The sequence below is a fragment of the Nelumbo nucifera genome, chromosome 4, assembly GCF_055504915.1.
Source record: "Nelumbo nucifera cultivar China Antique chromosome 4, China Antique-T2T, whole genome shotgun sequence".
Taxonomy (NCBI): domain Eukaryota; kingdom Viridiplantae; phylum Streptophyta; class Magnoliopsida; order Proteales; family Nelumbonaceae; genus Nelumbo; species Nelumbo nucifera.
In genome coordinates, this window is record NC_142652.1 from 54,378,357 (window position 1) to 54,399,898 (window position 21,542).

General features: G+C 40.5%; 1 protein-coding gene and 1 pseudogene across 7 annotated transcripts in view; one reads left to right on the forward strand and one right to left on the reverse strand.

Annotated features, from left to right (window-relative positions):
• LOC104610113 (protein transport protein SEC24 A-like) overlaps positions 1-14,391 on the forward strand; it is a 64,132-nt gene extending 49,741 nt beyond the window's left edge. For 3 of the 6 annotated variants that reach the window (XM_010276588.3, XM_010276587.3, XM_088902550.1), the window contains one exon: positions 8,466-8,906. The gene's annotated coding sequence lies outside the window, so the exon portion shown is untranslated. Of the gene's footprint in view, positions 1-3,034; positions 3,508-8,465; positions 8,907-13,959 lie in introns of those variants that run through there. The other 3 variants (XM_088902551.1, XM_010276589.3, XM_010276592.3) reach the window with 2 other exon arrangements.
• A 1,678-nt stretch (positions 14,392-16,069) lies between these two features.
• On the reverse strand, positions 16,070-19,197 carry LOC104610114 (disease resistance protein RPM1 pseudogene; annotated as a pseudogene). Its single transcript, XR_016085197.1, has one exon. The product of XR_016085197.1 is annotated as a disease resistance protein RPM1 pseudogene (transcript).
• Between the last annotated feature and the right edge of the window lie 2,345 nt (positions 19,198-21,542).

Below are 21,542 nucleotides of genomic sequence, written 5' to 3' on the forward strand. Positions count from 1 at the left end.
TAAAATATTCATTTTGTGTGCTTATATACTAATTTCTTTGTATTATTTTCTTATTTTTTAGGGTTTAATCAACACAGACATTGCTAAATGATGTACTGAACTCTCAAAGACATCAAAACCTGAACCAATAAGGAAGAATTTAAAATTTTGTTTAATCAACACCTTTTCTTTTCGACTTCCTAAACCAAAAATAGGGGTTCAGCCCCTGTATATATATATTTTTGAATTTTCTTTTCTTCTTCTCATGAATATATTGATTTTCCATACTTTAACATGAAGTCTATATTTTTCTTTTAAAAATTGTGGATAATTATTAAAGAAATTGGTTATGGAACCTAGGGAGTGTTTTGATACTGAACTAGAGCTCCCTCGAACCTATCAAACCAAGCTTTAGGTGATTTCTTTAAACCATACAATGATTTCTTTAGCTTGCACACCTTTCCTCCATCAACATCACTAGAAACCTACTGGCAGCCTCATATACACTACGTCCTACAAATCTCCATTGTAAAAGTCATTCTTAACATCAAGCTTGAAGAGAGGCCAGGAATAATTTGCAACTAGAGAGAGAACCCAAACCGAACTCATCTTTGTCACAAGAGCAAAAGTCTCCAAGTAATCCACTCCATAAGTCTATATGTACTCCTTCGCAACCAATCTTGCCTTGTATCTTTCTGTACTACCATTAGCCTTATATTTCTTTGTAAAAACTCACCTGCACTCTAAGTTTGATTTTTAATTAAAGCTTCCATTTCCTCCTACATGGCTGCCTTTCACTCAGTTTTAGAGAGAGCTTCATTAACATTCCTAGGCATAAACACTGAATCAAGGGAAGACAGGAAGGCATGTGTCGGCAAATTAAGAAAGAAAAGATTTGCGGCAAATTAAGAAAGATATGATTTGAGATTTGAACAAATTTAGGAAAGATTAGATTTGAATAAATTTAGGAAAGTCAGATCCTAGGATTAAGGGAAAGATTTAGTCAATCCCTGATTGAGAAAAATTCTAGGGGTTTGTCTCTCCTATCTTTTCTTATTTAAGGTGTATGCTCAATATGTTTTGAATCATCAATAAAGAAAATCTTCTTTTCTCCCTCTGTATTTCGCAACATGGTATTAGAGCCATAGGGTTCGATCATGAATTTTAAGGCCGCCATGGTTGGCTCAGGTTCAGCATCTTTGGATGCTACCAGTGGTGTGACGTCTTCGGAGAGAGGTATTCAGCCTGCGGCTATTTCTCTGTTTAAGAATTCCCTTCAAATTACCATTCACAAATTGAATGGAAAAAATTATCTTGAGTGGTCTCAGTCCGTGCGGTTGGTGATTGACGACAAAGGGAAACTCGGCTACTTGAATGGTGAAGTGAAACCACTAGCCACTGATGATCCAAAGTACAGGTAGTGGCGTTCTGAAAAACTCTATGGTTACCGCCTGGTTGATCAACTCTATGGATCCGGTGGTTGGAAAACCATTCATGTTTCTGCCGACGGCTCGCGATGTGTGGGAAGCTGTTAGGGAAACCTATTCAGATTTGGACAATCATTCACAACTGTTCGAACTGAATACCCGAATGTGGAAGATGCAGCAAGGTGAACGTGAAGTAACAACCTATTATAATGAGATGATGTCTGTTTGGCAGGAGTTGGATTTATTTGAAGAAGAAGAATGGGAAAGTCCCAGTGACAGTGCTCGGTTCAAAAAGAAGATAGAAAGAGGTCAGGTGTTTGTCTTATTGGTAGGTTTGAACAAAGAACTTGATGAGGTTCGGGGATGGCGGCAAGTGATGTTAAAGAATGTTAGTGAAACAAAAACAGAGAATGAAGGGTCCGCTCTTGTGGCCCGAGGTGCAGACTTAGACGTAGATAAACGAGGAGGAAAGAAGAGGCCTTGGTGTGATCATTGTAGAAAGCCATGGCATACTCAGGAAAACTACTGGAAGCTGCACGGGAAACCGGCGGGTTGGAAGAAAAAATCAGGCAGTGACAACAAGTCAGGGGGAGATGTCTGTGCACTTCAAGTAAGCAACTCGGATCCAGGGCAGCAGTCATCCCCAGAGTCTCTTCCTTTCACAAAGGAACAAATAGAGCACTTGTATAAAATGTTTCAATCTCAATCGTTAAGAAACTCTAACCCATCTTGTTCTCTAGCTCAGTCAGGTAATTTCTTCACTGCAGCCATTGCTTGTACCAAATCTAATGGCTCCTGGATACTAGATTCAGGTGCCACTGATCATATGACCGACACTTCGCAATTCTTTTCTTCATATACACCCTGTGTAGGGAATCAAAAGGTTAAGATTGCAGATGGTTCCTTTGCTACTGTTGCTGGGAAAGGAACTGTACCTATTTCTCCTTCTCTAAACCTCAAAGATGTTCTGCATGTTCCTAACCTATCATACAATCTCTTATCAGTCAGCAAACTTACCCTTGATCATAATTGTCAAGTTAATTTTTAGTCTTCTTGTTGTGAATTTCAGGATTTAACCTCGGGGAAGATGGTTGGGGGTGCTAAACAGGATGGTGGTCTCTATCTCTTTAATAAAGGATCTACCTTTGGAAGGCAAGATCGACAGGATTTGCGGCAAATTAAGAAAGATATGATTTGAGATTTGAACAAATTTAGGAAAGATTAGATTTGAATAAATTTAGGAAAGTCAGATCCTAGGATTAAGGGAAAGATTTAGTCAATCCCTGATTGAGAAAAATTCTAGGGGTTTGTCTCTCCTATCTTTTCTTATTTAAGGTGTATGCTCAATATGTTTTGAATCATCAATAAAGAAAATCTTCTTCTTTTCTCCCCCTGTATTTCGCAACAGCATGATATATAGATAAAGCACTTTATGGGAGATGATGTGAATTACAATGAGTTGTAAAATTGATACTCTCTCTTCCCCTTGTAGATTGTAGTGGAAGATCACCAATGGTACTAGGGGCAAGAGGTTTGTCACTAGCATTGGAGATATCTTCCTACATCCTTAACTAGCTCACCATTTGATTCATTAATTCTATGATTCTGATCTATTGGTTTTTCTATAGGTTTAGTTCCAAGCTTCTCTATCTTCTGTGATAACCAAGCAGCCATCAACATTGCTCATAAGCCTGTTCAACATGACAAAACAAAGCATATTAGGGTGGATAGACATTTCATATTGGAAAGGGAAAATTTAGTTGCCATTTATTACTTCTGAAGAACAATTAGCTGATGTCTTGACCAAGCGAGTTCCAAAAGGGAAGCTACTACATTATGTAAGCAAGCAGAGCATAGTTGACATCTGTGCTCAACTTGAGGGGGAGTGTAGAAAGACTGGACTGAATGTTCCCTAGTGCTCTTTTATTTCTTGTCTTTTATTAGTTATGTTTATGTTAATGGGCCTCGTCCATATAGGCTTGTTAACTCTTTTTTATGTTATGTTTAAGAGCTTGCCACCCCATTAAGGGCATCTTTGTAATTCTGTTCATTATGATTGAATTAGTAAATAGTAAATAGGAGAAAGAATAGAGAACTGATTGAATTCCCCTTTCCTTCCTTCTTGTCTCACCATCTTCTTCTTATGTTTTTTGCTATTTCTCTCTTTTTACATTTATTTTTCTTGGGTTGATTTTCTTCTTATGTATTACTGTTTTGATATATAAATTAATGCTTTTTGTTGCTCCTTGTTCCTTGCTCCTTAGGCACTAGAACGTAGGGGGTGCAAATTGGGCTAGTCCGAGTTAGCATTTTACACTGCTTTGGGCATGGACCTTCAGGTCGAGCCCATTAAAATTTTAACAAAGCCTAAGCCAAGTTTGTGCAGGTTGCACCCTAGTAGAATATCCTTGCACTTTTAAAACATTGTTCCAAGTTTATTTTTCCACTACAAAATAGATGTATGAAACCCTCGTATAATTGGGACAATGCTTAGTTAAGCATTAAAAGTGGTTGCCTAGTTTTCATTCAGAAGTAACTGGTTGGTTTGCTTTAGTCTAGGTCTAACTCAATTTTCCTGCTATCCTATAAATAAATACTTGTAACTTGACCATACTTTGTACATTATGGATGGAAAGGTTACTAGAATTGGTATGCAATGCAACGGTTCTGTCTTCAAGAGTGAATCAAGATAGAGAGTGAAGGGATGAGAGATCCATCATATGGATGGCCGAACCCTGCAGGAAGGTAGGGCGAAATTTCAAAAATTTCCTCACTCCCATCTGGGAATCACACCCTGTTTTAGAAAAACTGCATTTTTCAAGGATCAATCTTGAACCAAGAACCGAACCAGATCTGAACCAAAACAGTAGGAGAGGGATATACTTGATGCGAAGATGCAATATCTCCCAACGAAGGTGTTCACGCCCAAAGAAAGATTCCAAATACTGCTCCCACTGAAGATGACACAGTGAATGGTGGAGCAGAATCAACAGGGTCCGTCCAACGAACCGAATTCTTCAACAAGAATTCGATGGAGGCAGTGAGCACGACTTTTGATCAGCCTTTCTCCAAAGACTAATATCAAGACACCTCTTGATCGCTCCTACAAAGGAAGGAGATCGAACTGGCAGTATGGCGGCAACTGGAGGAAACGCGGGGAGAAGATGGTGTAATCACATTGTTGTTGTCTTCTCTCTGGGTGCTCTGAGATCTGATCTCTGAGAAGCTTGGGATGCTGAGGATGATCTGAATGGTTTGCCCCCTCCTTTTATAGTCTTAAAGAGCTCCTAATCTCATTAGGAGTTTCCTAATCCAAATCTGTATTTGGATAAGGAGTTCTCTTTAAGAGATAAGGATAAGCCCTTATCTTATCTGCAAATTACATCAGTTCTCTCCTAATCTCATTAGGAGGTTTCCAGATCTGAATTCAGATCTGGACTCTCTGAGTGGATAGGGTAAGACCCTATCCTATCTGCTTATTTAATCCTATATCCACCCGTTTTATTTAACTAGTCAAACTAGGCCAGTTCGAAATGGGCTTTAGGCCCAATAAGTCTAAGTGCTCAAACTACTTCCAACCTGCTGCCCAGTTGGGCTTCTTTGTATGGAGTGGGACCCAAACATTGATCTACACATCAGCCACATGGGTTTGGCCCAGCCTCTGTTACAAGGTCTAGCTGAATTCACTGAAAAGACAGTGAACCCTCTGAAGCCCATCACATGGACTCTTAATGGGCCCAACACTTACACTAAGTGGTCCCTGGGCCAAGCCACCTTATAAAAACCCAGGGACTGTGGGCAGATGCAAGATTAGCCAATCAGGTATTACCCTCGATGGTTTTACACTTAACCTCTCAGCCCATAATGATCAAACACTGCTCGACAAGAGAGGACCTCTCCCTCGACTGCAAGGAACAGTGCTGCACTCTCTGTTGACATGTATCCCGGGAATTAAAACCTTTTGCAAACAATTTGAAACCATAATATATATATTTATATCCGTATATAAAATATATTTTGCAAAACAAATTTCAACGATTGAAATCGGATGCCGACAGTCTTGGTTTCCATCAGAGAGAGTGCATCCCCGATCATTACCTTTGTCTGACAAAGGGGTTGATCCTGTCACTATGGTCACCCACTCAGATGAATTCTCGGACTATCCCAACATACCCAGGTTTTGACCCCCTCTAAGGATCTCACTGATTGGCATATCAAAGACAGCTCAATCCGACACTTAGTGCAGTATCATAATCGAGTCTAGGGGTCAGGTGTAATATTCCAGTTTTGCCCACTAATCACCAAGGTCCAGGGCAACACTGGAATTCTGGTCCGCTTCAGGGTCTCAAGTAAACCTACATTGCATGTACCTCGGGTCTCACCCTGGCAGCTGAGACAGGCCACCCCAACACTTGGTGGCACATCAGTGTCAGCCTTAACAGGATAAATCTCCCCAAACTTATCCAACGGTTGTGAACATTCTAAACTAACACGAGTATCAAAAGTGTCCAGTTTATGGGTATTACACAGAAACACACCACTATAACATGAATCAAATATGTACTTTATTCATTTACAATAAATGTCATAATGTACATCAATCTGATTAGAGCTAAGGGCATATATTGTCTAACAGCTCCCACTTGCACTTGGGTCCAATCTGATATAAGTCGGAGTCCCATACTTTCCATGTGTTTCTCAAACACTTTCTGTGTTAGTGGCTTAGTCAATGGGTCTGCCACATTCTCTGCTGATGCTACCTTTTAACATCAATCTCCCATGGATTCAGTGTTGCCACACAACAGTGAAATGGGTGATGTGCGGAATTCCAAATTCTGGAATGAACACCTTTATTCATTAGGCAGCCTCACTTATGGCAATGTGATCGGCTTGGGTTGTGGACTTGTTATTCTTGCTACTTAGGACCCCCTGTTTGCTGATTTTCAGCAAACAACAGACGATCCTATCGTGAAAACGTACCCAGATGTAGACTTTCTATCATCTGGATCCGACTGGAAATCGGCATCAGTATACCCCTGGATCTGTAGTGAACTACCATCGAATACCAGACAAAACTCTTTTGTCCTTCGAAGGTACTTAAGTATATTTTTCACAGCGGTCCAGTGCTCCTGCCCTGGGTTGGCCTGGAATCTGTTTACCACACTCACTGCTTAAGCAATGTCAGGACGAGTGCACAACATGGCATACATGATGCTCCCTATGGCTGGGGCATAGGGAACGCCCTTCATGCCCTCAATCTCCTCACAAGTCTTGGGAGACATCTTCTTGGAGAGAGTGATTCCGTGCCTGAAAGGAACATTTCCCTTTTTGGAGTTCTCCATGCTGTATCTCTTGACTATTTTGTCAATGTAAGCAAATTGGGATAATCCTATTATTTGTTTTGATCTATCTCTATAGAGTCGAAGACCTAGTATATAGGAGGCTTCTCCAAGATCTTTCATGGAGAATTGTTGTGAAAGCCTTACTTTCACCGTAGTCAACATTCCTACATCATTCCCAATGAGTAGAATGTTGTCTACATACAGAACCATAAACGTAACATTATCCCCACTGGACTTCCTGTAAACACAGGGCTCATCTGGATTCTGCTCAAAGTCAAACTTTTTGACAGTAGAGTCAAACCGGATGTTCCAACTCCTAGAAGCTTGCTTAAGTCCATGTATGGATCTATTTAATTTACATACCATGTGTTCCTGACCTGCAGCTATGAAACCTTGCGGTTGCTGCATATAGATATTTTCAGTAAGATCTCCATTCAGGAACGCAGTTTTGACATCCATTTGCCAAATCTCGTAGTCATGGTATGCTGCTACAGTTAGCAGGATCCTAATGGATTAAAGCATGGCCACGGGCGAAGATTTTAGGATTAATGAGAGGACATTTTCCTGATTGACTAATGAGAAGATTTTAGGATACCCGAGTACTTAATATGCTCTACTGATTGACTAATGAGCAGATTTAGCTGTTTGAACAATTTGATTGTTCAACTGTCACGGTTGATGGTTCTTTGACCAAGAGAAGGGGTAAAATTGTGTGGAGATGTATTAGGGCTGCATTTATTTGGTTGGTGTGGGAGGAAAGGAATGGCAGTGTTCAATGATAAAAAAAGAAATAAGGAAGCAGTTCTGGATTGCATTTTATATAAAGCTTTAATGTGGGCCAAGTCCCTAAAGTTATTTTCTGAATTCTCCTTTGATGATATGCGGAGAAATTTGGAAGTTGTAGCTAGAAGTTATGCTACAAGGGTTAAACCTGTTGTGGGCTGGAAGTTCTCCTTTGAAGGTCATGTTGTTTCTGTGTTTTCAGGTCCAGTTGGAGTAGGGGACTCAGTTTTTGCATTGTTGCAAGCTGTCTTGCAGGGAGTACGGATTGCTAAAGAGTAAAGTTAAATTATGATAGACTGTTAATTGAAGGGGACTCTAAACTGGTAATAGGGTGGTCGAAGGAACCTGAAACTGTAATTTTGGAAATACAAAGAATATATGAAAAGATTCAAGTAGCTAGTCAGAGATATGACAGTTTCAGTCCAATGGGAAGGCGGCCAGCTAATGGGATAGCTATTTTTTTGCAAAACAGGGGGTACATAAGTCTGAACTATTCTGGGCTAAGTTGTAATATCAATTTATATGGATGGGGCTGCATCTCGTGCCTCCGCTGGATGTACATTGTAATCATGTGATACTTAATTATGCTCTAATAAAATTTTTATCATTTATCAAAAAAAAAATGTAGGGTTTAAAATCCAACTGAACCGCCTCAAGCTCACAAATTGAATGGTCTTTCTGTATCTTTGACAGGCTGAAAACATTATTCTGTATTGAACATCATTATTTGTTCTTAGAATGAAACATACGTTGAGTAAATGCAATGTTACCTCTCTGATTTACTTCCTAACCAACATCCACCAGTCACAATGTCTCACATGTGGACCATTTTGGGCCTAACAAACACATCAATGAAGTGATTATTTTATGTAGTGTTTTCTTCTCTTAATAATCTTTTGTTTTTGCTCTTAAATCGTGTATTTATTCTGTGTAGGTTGTTTCTTAATTGCCTTCTGACAGCTGGATCCACAAAATCCATGTGTTATCGCCCTGAATTGTGGGGGAGCAAACTTCTTAATTCCATGCCACCCAAGGAAAGTTTTCAGAGGTTGTATTCGATGGGGACCTGGGGGGTGATATGGGGAATAACTAATCTAAGCTTGTCATTCTCCTGAGCATTGTGAGGAATGAACATTTTGATGTAGAAAACAATACAGGAGTTTTCAGTGTGCAACATACAGTTTGGTCTCTATTTCTGAGTAATAATTGGACGAGGACAGACCAAGCAATATAATTTTGTTCTAGTGTCTTAATAAGATAAAAGAAACAAATATCTTATGCATAGTTGTTTTATTTGGTGTTTTCAAGTTTTGTTGGTTATTTGTTAAAAATTTTAAACATTTGCAAGTGAATTCATAAGTGTCTTATTTTTCCATGGTCTTTTTGGTTTGTCGCCTTTCATTTGGGGTAAATTTTCCATATTCTTGGTTTTATTTTTAGTGCTACAGCCATCTTTGAGTTACTTAAGAGAAGAAACCCTATCCAGGCGGTAGCACTAAATTTTTCCATATTCTTCTCTTACCAGAGTTTCTTCTGTGTACGTCTCATCGAAATAGATATCGTTAGAAGAACGGTCTTCGTTGAAGACCTATCGTGATCCGCTCGTTGAATATTTGCGTCATGGGACCCTACCAACAGATCACAATGCAACTTGGAGGGTAGAGCGGCAGTCAGCTCGTTATGTCATCATTGGCGAGCAATTGTACTGTAGGTCTTTTATGCTCCCCTACCTGTGCTGCATGAGTTCTATAGAGGCGAGCCAGGTGTTACACGAGATCCACGAGGGTCTCTGTGGAGGACAGTTGGGGGAAGGGTGCTTGCCCAAAAAGCGCTAAGGCAAGACTACTACTGACTATTTCATAAAGTGGCGATTGACTTGCGACCAGGTAGAGAAAATTCTTGGTTGTGGCGATTGACTATTTCATAAAGTGAGTAGAAGCCGAGCCACTGGTGTCAATCACAACCTGAAATGTACAAGACTTCTTATAGAGGAATACTTCCCAAAGTGTTGATATTGAACAACGGGATGCAGTTTGAGGACATAAAGTTCTAGAATTGGTGTGTCGAGATGGAGATCCAAAAGAATTTCACTTCAGTAGCTTATCCCCAAGCAAATGGTGAGGTCGAGGTAATGAATATGGCAATCCTCCGCGGAATTAAATCTCGGCTTTCCTGAACTAAGGGTTTGTGAGTAGATGAGATGCCCATCATTCTTTGGGCCTACCGAATTACAATCAAAATGACAATTGGAGAAACCCTCTTTAATCTAATATATGGAACAGAGGATGTCATCCCTGCCGAGATCGAGGTGCCCACCTTACGATTTGAGGCGTACGACAAGGATGCCAATGACGACGAGTTGCGAACCAATCTCGACTAGGTGGAAGAAGTCTGAGACTTAGCCTATATCTGGACCACGACCAACCAGAAACGAGTAGCTCGGTACTATAATGCTCGAGTCAAGGGATGCCACTTTCAAGTTGGCGACCTAGTACTTTGGAAAGTTATGGTACCTGAGCCCGGTGTAGGTAAGCTAGGACTGAACTAGGAAGGTCCCTGCAAAGTACTAAGGATAATCAGTGAAGGAACATACGAGCTCAAGACATTGGAGGGTACGTAGGCACCCCGTGCTTGGAACATGGATAATTTGAGGAGGTACTACATCTGAGCTCAGGAGTTTAGCGTCCACAACTTAAAAAATTTCACTAAGTATAGAAAGAGATCACCTGCCTTGGCGACTTGGTCGAGCTAACCTGCATTATGGAACACGTTAGCTAAATTACATCTCAAAGGGGACATCAAGTCGCTCTTAGCCTAAAGGCCCCCTATGCCGACCTAGCAATGATGTTGGCAGTTCAATATGCCTAGTCGCTTCGGCACATTGGCATTTCGAGTTATATCCCATACTATGCCTAGTCGCTTCGACACCTAGGCACCTCGGGTTAGTTTATTTTCATGAAGTTTCAGGTGTAAAGAAGAAAAAACACGAGGTGTGCAAAAAAGGAAATTTCATTGAATATAAGTGAGAGATTACATCATCATCAAAAAAAAAAAAAGAACAGAAGTAGAAAGTTTTATCAAATCGAGTTTGGAGGCTCGACACATTAGATATGTACAGGGGGGGTCCAAGAAAAGAGGCAAAGGATTCAGACACCTTGGGGCTCCTCGTCCCCATCACTAGCTATGTCGGTAGCATCCACCTTGGCAATATCCTCATTGGTTCTGACCTCATCTCTCTAACCAACCCCGTCTTCCTCGTCCTTGGAACTCGACTCCAGATTGACCTAATCTATCATCTTGTTGGTACAGGCTGAGGACTTGATGGGTGTAAGGTCGAGCTCAGGGTACACCGACCTCATTAGCATACGACAGAGTTTGAAGCCTTAATGGAAAGCACAGGTGCCGAACTCCTCCCTCTTCTACAAGTAGCCTGGCGAGACTTGGAACTCTTCAACAGCTCGGACTTTTGAAGCTTGGACCTCAACGAGGAATTAGGCCTCGCATTCAGTGAGGTGAGCATCCTTCTCCCGCATCTCCTTCTTGGGCTTCTCAACATGAAGCTCTAGCTTGCCAACCTAATTATGCTTAGACCGGTCCGTTCAACTCTAGACTGGTACTCGCCTATTGCCGCTTTGGCAATTTTATCCCTCACCAAATGCTGCTCGGGTTGTTTGATAAGGGAGTGGGTCATGGTGTTCACCTACAAAGGAAGGCAGCAGCTAAGTATAAAAACATAGTTTGCGAATAGAACAATGAGGAAGTTGGAAGCTTACCATTACGAGGAAGTGCATAACTTTGCCACTAAGCTCGCTAGACCGCGTCTTAGAAAGGTCAGAAACCTCCTCAGGGAAGATGGCCTCCTTGCTCTTGATTAAGGTGGTCCTGAAGTCCATGATGGTCTGCCTCTCCTCAAGAGTGTCCTCAGATGTTGGGGCCCTAGGTTACCAAGGGTGCGCTCGAACGTTTGGGCCACCTCGATCTCTAGTGAGGGCCTCTCCACTTGATCTTCCCCCACCAGGTCGACAACTGGGACTGCCTCGGCAGCAATCGATGCAACGAGCTTAGGAGATGATGCCCAAGGAGCATCCTTGTGTGACACCTTTCTCTTCTTCCTCTTCCTCATGCTTTGAAGAAACCTTGAAGTCAGAATGCTTGACATGTCTCCTACACAAGAAGCCCAAGAGTTAGTCAAATTAAAATGAAGTAAAGAAAGCAAACACTTGAACCTGTAATGACGACCTACCCGGAGGATTCAGCCCGACTTGGATTATCTTCTCCTCAGCCAAGAAGTCGCTTAGCATCAGTTGGCAGTCCACCAAGTTCCGCACTCTGGCCTGCACTTGCTCGTTTAGTTCCTCCTTGATGTATTTCACTCCTTCTCTCCAGTGTGTTGGGAAGGGCCACCCACTAGACAACGTGAGGAAGAAGTACTTAGTGTTCTAGGCAAGGACTTTAGAGGGAAAGCCATGAAGAAGCTTGTACTAGGGCCAGTAAGACTAGTAATAACTAACCTTGACCGGGGTGCTAGTAGGGTTTTGCTTTATTTGGCAGAGGCTTGCATAGGTTTTAATGTCTAAGGGAAAGTCGATATGGAACCAAAGAGAAATTGTACCGACCAAGGTACAGATGGAGTTCAGATGCAACTGATTGAGGCTGATGTTATAGTAATTCAGGACCTTGGGAATAAAAGGGTGGAGTGGAAACCAGAGACCTACCTTCAGAGCCTCCTCAAAGATGGTGACCTCATTCTCTTCATGCTTCCAAGGGAAATCTCTAATAGGAAAGGAGTAATCGAGGTGGTCAAGGAACCTATACCGAGCCGCGAGGCCGTGGATCTTTTCGGCAGACAGTTCAGTAGGACCGAAGTGGTCTGGCACTCTAGCCCTAGGTGGTCGATGGGAAGACGAAGCCCCTTTATGGGAACCTCGTCAGTCTTGGATTGAGGACCCCTCCTCGGCCTGACCGAATTGTACTCCCTCCTCACCAGACTCACCACTCGGCATAATTGAAAAGAACAAGGAATGAAAGCAAAGGCAGACGACTCACCTAAGGGAAGAAATGACTAATCTCACTGACCTGATAGAAGACACCGATGACAATGTGCTCTACGACCTCAAAATGCACCAGAGGAAAAAAAGGGATGAAGGAAATGGGTCCCCAAGGGCCCTATTTAAAGCCGCCTTAGCAAAGCACGGACGGTCCAGATCGAACAGATCCAACGACTCCTAGGGGTGTGCTTGTTCGAATTTCGAGGCAAAAATAGTTGAGTGCATTTTTGACATCTGTAGAGATTAATGTTCGCGTGACATCCGTGCGTGCCCGAGACGTGACCTCGCCCCTAAGGTCTAGTGAGTCGATCAGGTTTGAACCATTGGTTGAACCACAACTGAACTGAAGACTGGGCCAAATCCATTCATCTCAATAATACTCCCGCCTCGAGTTGACTATGTCGGGTTTGGGAGTGGGGGGCAATTGGTGAAGGATAATTTGGCCTGTCTAATGATGAGATGACACGTGGAGCGACATAATAACGTGGTGACACTTCAGCGGCTTCAAACACCTCATCAATCCAGTCACATCGGGACACCTCGGGTCATCCAGTTAGACCAAGGTCTGAGTAGCTCAACTACATCCACCGACCTGCCGAGGTGCCACATAGCCTCCTAGAAGCAAGCTAGTTGTCTTCGATCTCCTTGAGAACACGACATACGTCAACAACTTTTATCTTCTCGCTGCCCGAATTGGACAAACCTGGATAAGCCTTATCAGCTTACTCAAGTCCATCTTCGAGTGTGAAACCAACTCCAAACTAGATGGGTCAATGATCTCGGACATGTAACATGAGGCCCACGGCAACTTGCTTGTATAAATGCCTCACCTCCAACCTCACAAGGTATGCGCAATTTAGCTCTCGCATTCTCTTACTTTCAAACTATCAGCTTTCTCAAAATCTCCATCGCTAACTTAAGCATCAGAGTGCCCACACCAGGTAAAGCACTCCAAATACTCTAACTACCTTGTTTTGTAGCTCAACCCGATCACATAATTGGTCCGATGCCCGAACTATCCTCCAGCAGGGAGCAACCAAATCGCACATCATCAATAGGCAAGGTGAGAGAATTCAATTCTCCCCATATCCAAGGCCAAACTTTGTGTTCTCACTTGGGATCTTTGGTTCATGTTTTGATGATGTTTCTCAATCAATGGTAAAGGTCCTATTCGAGTACAATTGTAGTCCTCTTTTGTGAATTCGTGATACTATTAAAAATGGTAAGACTCTTTAAGATGAATTCACCCACATTATGATCAATTGCATTAATTCCACATAAAGGAAATGGTGCTGCTCATACGAATCCAGATCTGCTGTGGTCTCAAAGTAGTGGACTCTGCTGTACACCAATAACTAATACCACTTGTTCTTTACACAGGTGGCCGGAGTGAAATCTAGGAGGATGGTGTTCATAAGGAGATCAAGACTGCCGAGTCCTTCCTCAATATTTGTACGTGCTTGGCACACAATCTTGTATATATGTTCAGTCTCATTGGAGATACATAAGAGGACTATCGAATTTGTTCGTAGTATGAAAAGACATCGAATCTGTTATTGGTATGAAAAGCTTGGAGGACAAACTGACGATACATCAGAAGTATCGCATGGCTTTTAACACCATTTTAGTTTCTCAAAGCAGGGGGCTGACTAGGCCCTGTTTGGATAGACTTCTATAAAGTATTTTCGTACCGTTGAAAGTATAAATGTACGATATAGTGTTTGTATTGTGTTTTTGTTTTTATACTTTTTAAAAATATAAAAACTCTCAAAAGCATGAAGTCGACTTTTATATTTCGTGTTTTTGGCAAAATAGTACTTTCATTTTCATGCGAATGAAAACATGACCACTCTCCAATACAACTCTCAGCTTTACCTCCGTTCGCCGCTATAGAGTTACACCACCGTCACTGGTCTCAGCTACTAAACCACCGGAAACCATCACCAGAAGCATAGACAAACGTGCTTTTATCAAACAGGAAATGGTTCTTTTGTTCCTGAATGCGTACTTTATAAATTTTTTTTACCCAAACGGTTTTCAAAACAAAAACATGAAAGTAAAAACATTTTTTGTACTTTATACTTTAATACTGTTAAAAGTACAAAAGTAGAAGTCTACCCAAATAGCGCCTTATACTTTCAGATTACATCTATAGCTGAAATCAGATCGGGGGTAAAAGAGAACAAGGAACTGCATATAAGCTCTCAAAAGTCTTGTAATAAAACATGTAGATGAGGGTTTGGGGAAGAAAGAAAGGTTAAGAAAGAGAGAGGGAGGAATGTGAAGTTTGATAAATAATGAAAGAAATATTTTCTATATTCTGTTAATTGTCACACATAGGAAGAACACCACGTGTAAAGAATGAGGGCATTTAGTTATTGGATCTACAGCAGAGTTCACTGCTTTAAGACTGCAAGTCTGCAGCGGATCCAGACTTTGCTCATACCTTTTCCTAACAAGTATGTCGAACTATGTTCTATCTCAAAAAGGAAAAGTGGTGCATTAACTTGATTATTGTTGAATGGAATTTTCCTTTCCTTAGCTTTCAATAATTAATAAAATAAAAATAGTTTCTTGATAAATTATTCAACCCTGCTAGTGATGACAAACAGAGCAGGTTAGGGAGTGTTTTATAAATTCTAGATCTTACCAACCTCCCTAAACCTTTCTACCCTCACCCGCTCCAAAATCCATAGCAGGTTGGATTTTGAAAATCCAAACCTTTTCCGCATATAAAAACGTAACACCCTCCTTGACTCTACCCTCCCTGCATTCAAGGGTAGAGTGGGTTGGATTTAGAACCTGCTTCTAATTTCCTATTATTTTAATTTTGTTATTATATATAAGCAATAATTATGTAAAACAACATGAGCAAACAACAAAATTTCCAATTATTTGATTAAGACATGTAAAAAACACATAAACTATCAATTATTCTTCACATAAAATTCAAAATATTATTAAATTCAAATCCTAATACATAAAATTCATATGCTTTCCAATAATATACGTGTCTGGAGGGTTGGGTTTAGCCTAATATCATACCCTACCAATACCCGTACAGGTTCTAGAATCCCAAAATCCATTCCCGCCACAAAATCTGTCCTTCAAGAAAAAAAAAAAAGTGAGGTTGTTTCAAGCAAATTTATACAAACCACCAAGTCCTACAAGTCAGGGCATATCCAAATTTTGGTTGGATGAATTTGAGTTTTTTGCTTTTGAAGGAGTTCTGCTTGTATCTTGCTCTTATCTCCCTAGTTGATTCCTTACAGTGGTTAATTCCTATTATATCTTGGATCTTGCTCTACTCCAATTGTCTCCTGCATTATTCATTCATTTTCTCCTCAACCTCATTGTGAGTTTTCTGCAATCACTTATTTATACAGTACTAAAAATATTTATGTACTCAAGATGGCTTATTTCTCAATAGAAAATTAGAAACTCTGCCATAGAAAGATTTTACCAAAGTGAACAAGGTTGATTCTGGATATAAAGTTAAACTCAATAGAAATTAGAACAATCTTTCATTGCATTCACATATACATGATTGATGAGTGGGGCTAAAACACACAAGGAAAAAAGAAAGAAGGGTAAAATCTATACAAGTAAACAAATCTTAATCAGAGATATAGCATTGAATAGTCAAAGCCACTGAAATCAAAATCTGAGATTTTACATTAATTTGCTTTAGAGTAACCATCCTTGAAGTATCATGATAGATTTTCAGAGTTCAACAATCCAGATTTTGTTGTATGATAGTAAATGATCTCTGGAACATGTTGAACACTGGGACGATCCATGCTATTGTCATCATACAAACTTTCTACAATTTTCTTGTGTACATCCATCAGGGTTAATATTTTCAGGTTGATAAGGTGTTCAATACCTTGGGGAAGCCTCTCCAGCTTCTTCAGAATCCGTAGATCCAGCTCCTGGATACTGGGCATTGCTCCTTTCTCTATCTTTATAAGACGCAGTTGCGATAAATTCCATAAGCGTAGTGTCTTCAACTTGAGGAACCCTCCAGCATGAAAGAACAGCCTGTGCCCATTAAATGCATTAGCAAGTGTGAGACACCCCAAATTGGGTAAGGTATGGATGTAAGGGAGATTATCTTCTCTTAGTTGTGACCAGTGAAGATACAAGCTTGTAAGGTTATCCAGGGAACGAAACCAGTGTGGCATATTATTCAGTTTTCCAACCAGAATGAGCACTCGGAGAAGGGGAGGAGGAGTCCATAGGGAATCCAGTTCAAGCGATTCATCCTCGTTTTCTGCCATTAAAAACAAGTAGTAAAGAAGTTGCAGACTCTGTAGTGAGGAGCAGAGATCTCTTCCATCATCCTCAGCCAACTTTGTTAGCCCAATCCTTGTAAGCTGCGTCATGTTCCCAAGTTGCTTGATCATGTCACCTTCTGCTTCAACGCATTCCAGGACTCGCAGCTCTTTCATCTTCCATATGTCTGATGGAACTCGCATGCCATCTACATATCGAAAAGCTGCCCAACTGAGCGTGCGACGATAAGTAATCAAATGGCGCAAGCTCTGTGACTGTACTAACTCATTTGGAAGCTCTGTCACCTTGGTATCTCTAATATCCAGAGTTTGTAGGTTCTGAAGTCTTCCCAATGATCTGGGTATCTCTGCAACCATAGTTTCCCTCAAGCTCAAGTATCTCAAGTTAAATAAATCAACGACTGCATCTGGTATTCTCTCGATTGGGATTCCCTGCAGATCAAGAACCCTTAATAGTCTAAACCCAAATTGCAAACCACTCAGACGAGATGCAGAGGACCTCTTAGCAGGAAACAGAAAGAAAGAGCGAAGATTGGACATGGCAGTTGTGGTGCATGATTCAATTTGCCTATCAATCTTGTGCAAGGACAAGCGACGAGCACTACCCACTTCCCTTGCTTCTATTCCATCATAGATGACACAGAAATTCTCCCTTTCTGCTATGGAAAGGAGCACATCGCGCAGAATATTATGCAACCTACATTCCTTCACCATACCAAATGAATTCCTGGAAGCAACTTGAAGCAAGTTCCTGGAAATGAGCTCTGTAAGGTAAGCTTCTGCTACCTCCTCCATAGCCTTTCCTCCTGTTTCTTTTACAAACCCCTCTGCTATCCACAGCCTGATAATCCTCTTCCTTCGAATTAAATAATCCTCCGGAAAAAGACAGCAATACAACAAACAGAGCTTCAGGCCATAGGGTAAGCTACTGAAGCAGTAAAACAGTATACTGTCAATTCCAAGCAAACCATTGTTGTTAATCCCCCAACCCAAGCTGTCATGGACTTTCAGCCATTCTGGTTCTGTGGAACCCTTGAAGGACATGAGGCCAGCCATAGATGTGATTGCAAGTGGTAGGCCTCCACACTTTCCCACAAGTACTGGGGCCACGGGCTCAAGATGTGGGGGACAAAATCTGTGGGGATAGCATGAGAATGCAATTTTACAGAAGAGAGCCCATGAATCTTTGTCATCTAGAGGCTGAAGAGGAAGAACATGACTTCTAACTCCATATGAGGATGAAGCTATGTCCATTTTCCGAGTTGTTATCACGATTCTACTTCCATGTTTTCTACTTGGGAAAGCATCAAATATTTCCTTCCAAAGATTAAGAGTCCAAACATCATCTAGGACAATGAAGTACCTTTTCTGCTCCAGAAAGTCGATCAGAAAGTCCACTAGCCGTCTGTAATCCATTGAGCTCAAGTATGCAGGAAACAGTTCCTTCTTTCCCTTAAAAAGATCTTTTACTATTCTCCTGAGTATATCATCGATCACATAAATCTTGGAGACAGTCACCCAAGCGATGCAGTCGAAATGTCTTCTGGCTGTTGGGCTGCTGAAAACCTTGGCGACCAAAGTAGTCTTCCCCAAACCCCCCATTCCAACTACCACAATCACTTTACGATCTAGTTCTCTGTCCTTAAGCCATGACAGTATCAGATTTTTGTTTTTCTCAATTCCCACCACATCGTCATCTTTCACAGAGCGAGATGAGTCTCCATGGTGCTGCAGCTTCACGTGGGCATCATAAAGGCATGTCCCTTCTATGCTTCTGATACAGTAGCGCTCGCTTCTCTCTGAAATCTCACTCATTTTGGTGATCACTGCATGTAATTTTGCTGCAGTCTGACGCTTTGCTATAATAATTTTGGAGAGATCCATGGGTTTAAAGACTAGACGCTTGAATCTTCCACCATTAGATTGGCTGTGCATGCAATACATGAATTCGTCAATTATGTCTTCCACTTCATGAACTGCTTCCCTGACCTGAGCCACCCAACTTCTCACTCCTTCCTCAAGCCCACTCCTTTGATCTGCATCCCGTGCTAAGGTTCTCAGAGTCTCTAATTCAAACTTGATTGCGTTGAACTCATCCTGGACTCCTGATAACAAGGCAGCCTCTTTATGGATGATTGAAGTTACCTTATTAATCAAGAACTCCACTGAAATCTCCGCCATGATTAATTTTCTCAGTACTCAGATCACTCTTTGGATAAGCTTCCCCTCACTTGTTTTGGGCTAGGCACACCATTATTAATTCCTTCACATCGATCTCGATCTTTTATATTACAGAAATTTCATGGAAAAGTTCCACGACATGACACCATAAGAAAGAACCAAGGAAGGATTCCATCTGCTTAGAGGAGGGTTCCTCAACCACCAAGAAAAGCAGCACCACCTAATTTCTAGATTATTATGAGAAAACGACATTAAAATTGATCTTTCAGAACCAGTCCACAATAAAATTTTTATTGTGTTGATTGTTGTTAAAATGAGGCCTTCCTCACTGTAGGGTCAAGCATGCCTCAAATCTCTTTCAGTGTCTAATAAAAAACTATTCAGTTGCAGTCATTTGGTGAGATTGGATTTCTAGTTTAATTGCTTGAACATGACCCACGCAATAATCTTCTATATGGATCTTAGCTAGCTGCGGAGAAGGACCTCTAAGGACAGCTTCCTTGAAGTTGCAAAACTTCCAATTTCTAATTAAATATAAGAAATGTTCAAAAAGGTTGACTGCACATAACATTATTATTTTACTACCAACATGAATAATTGGATTATTTAATATCGTTTAGTCATTAATCTTTTGCTCTTGCATTGAAATGTTTGAAACAAATTAAAGGATGGGCACAACCACTTGATAGGAAATTACCTGGAGGATGGAGTAGAAATCAAAATGACCAGATCACTCTTAACCATCTAATATTTAATTAATAGGGAAAATTTCAGATTAGTAATTTGTAATTTGGGTCTAGTGCCACATAACGCTATAATTTAGTACCCAAACTTTTAAAAAGTGTATTTGCCATTAATCAGCTGTTAAGTGTCATTTGAAAAGACATAAATACCCTTCAAGTGTCATCTAATTCTTTTTTATCAATCATTCAAATGTTAATAAAAAATGAACGGTCCCAAATCCTTGTCTCTTCTGAGACATAACCCCAGAATGCCCACTAAGACAACCCCAACTTTCTTGAATAGAAGAGACAAGGATTTGAGACTGTTTATTTTTTGTCAATGTTTAGATGATTGATAAAGAGAATTAGATGACAATTAAAGGGCATTTGTGTCTTTTCAAATGACACTTAATGGCTGATTAACGGACTGATTAATGGCAGGTACTAGATTAACACTTTTTGAAAGCTTGAATACTAAATTGTGGAGTTTTAAAGTTCGGAAACCAAAATGACACTAAACCCAAAGTATAGGATACTAATATGAAATTTTCACTTAGTAGTATTTTATAAAATCTGACCATCTAAATAATAAAATTTAAAATAAATAGTACAGGTCATTAGATTATTCCATATTTGGAACCCATCTATTAGTTCCAATGTTATTAATGAATTGTAAAATGATGATCAACTCATGGCGCAGGCCAGTTAAAGAAATAGGGATGGGCTATCCCCGTTTTGTGCCCCACGAAGCCTAAAAAATGATACATAGGAGACTCTTGTCTCCTAGTCCACGTGTTTCAAGACAATTTTGCTGATGAAGATAATAAAGATAGCGACTTGACACCTAATACTAAAATTTGAATGTAGTATACTCATAAAAAACTAAAAAACTGAACCCAACTGGTCCATTTAATTTTGGTTCGAATATTTTGAAAAACCAAGATACTAGTTCAGTTTCGATTATTTAATACGAAATCAAAACAATAAACTCAAAAACCTCCAATATGCAAAACCCAAAAGGAAAGGCATAGTTTTGGAAAAACTTATCCCCCATCTTTCTAAGCCAATCAGGCAGAGACCGGCCACCAAAAGAACCCCTTACCCTATGCAATCCTCACACCCTTCCTTCCAATCCTTAGGAATCAAGACCTCTTTTTTCTTCTTAGTTTTTCATGTCTTCTTTAACCTTTTATTTATGCCAACCTCAAATAAGTCTCCCATCAATCTAGTAAATACCTATGAAACTATTCTGAGCTCTCTCATTGGCCAAAACATACATACCCTGGATTCCCATGATCTAAGCCTACCTGTGCCCATCAAACACTGCCATTGGACCCTAGACACCCTAAAATGCCTATCCACCAAATTCCAACTTAACATTCCATTGTCAATCCATTCACCTAACAAAGATTCTATTTCAAAGCTTATTATTGACTGAACCATTCCCATCCAGATCTACCTAATCTAAGTATAGTTGGGCCAGTCTAACTCCACCAATTGATCCAAAATACCCAAAACCCTATCTATTAATTTTTTACCCAAAAATACAATGATTTACCCCTTCAACTAAAATGGTTTTGTTTCTGTCAATCCTATTGCCCCGTGCACATGTGACCAACCTATATCCTCAAGCCCATCTCTACCATTCCCTCATTGGTCCAAAAAAATCCTGGCCATTTGACTAGAATTTCAGTTTGACCCTTTTTCTCCCCCAAAATTACAAAATACGGTTAAACTTCTTTATTCAAGCTAATCTACTGTTTGG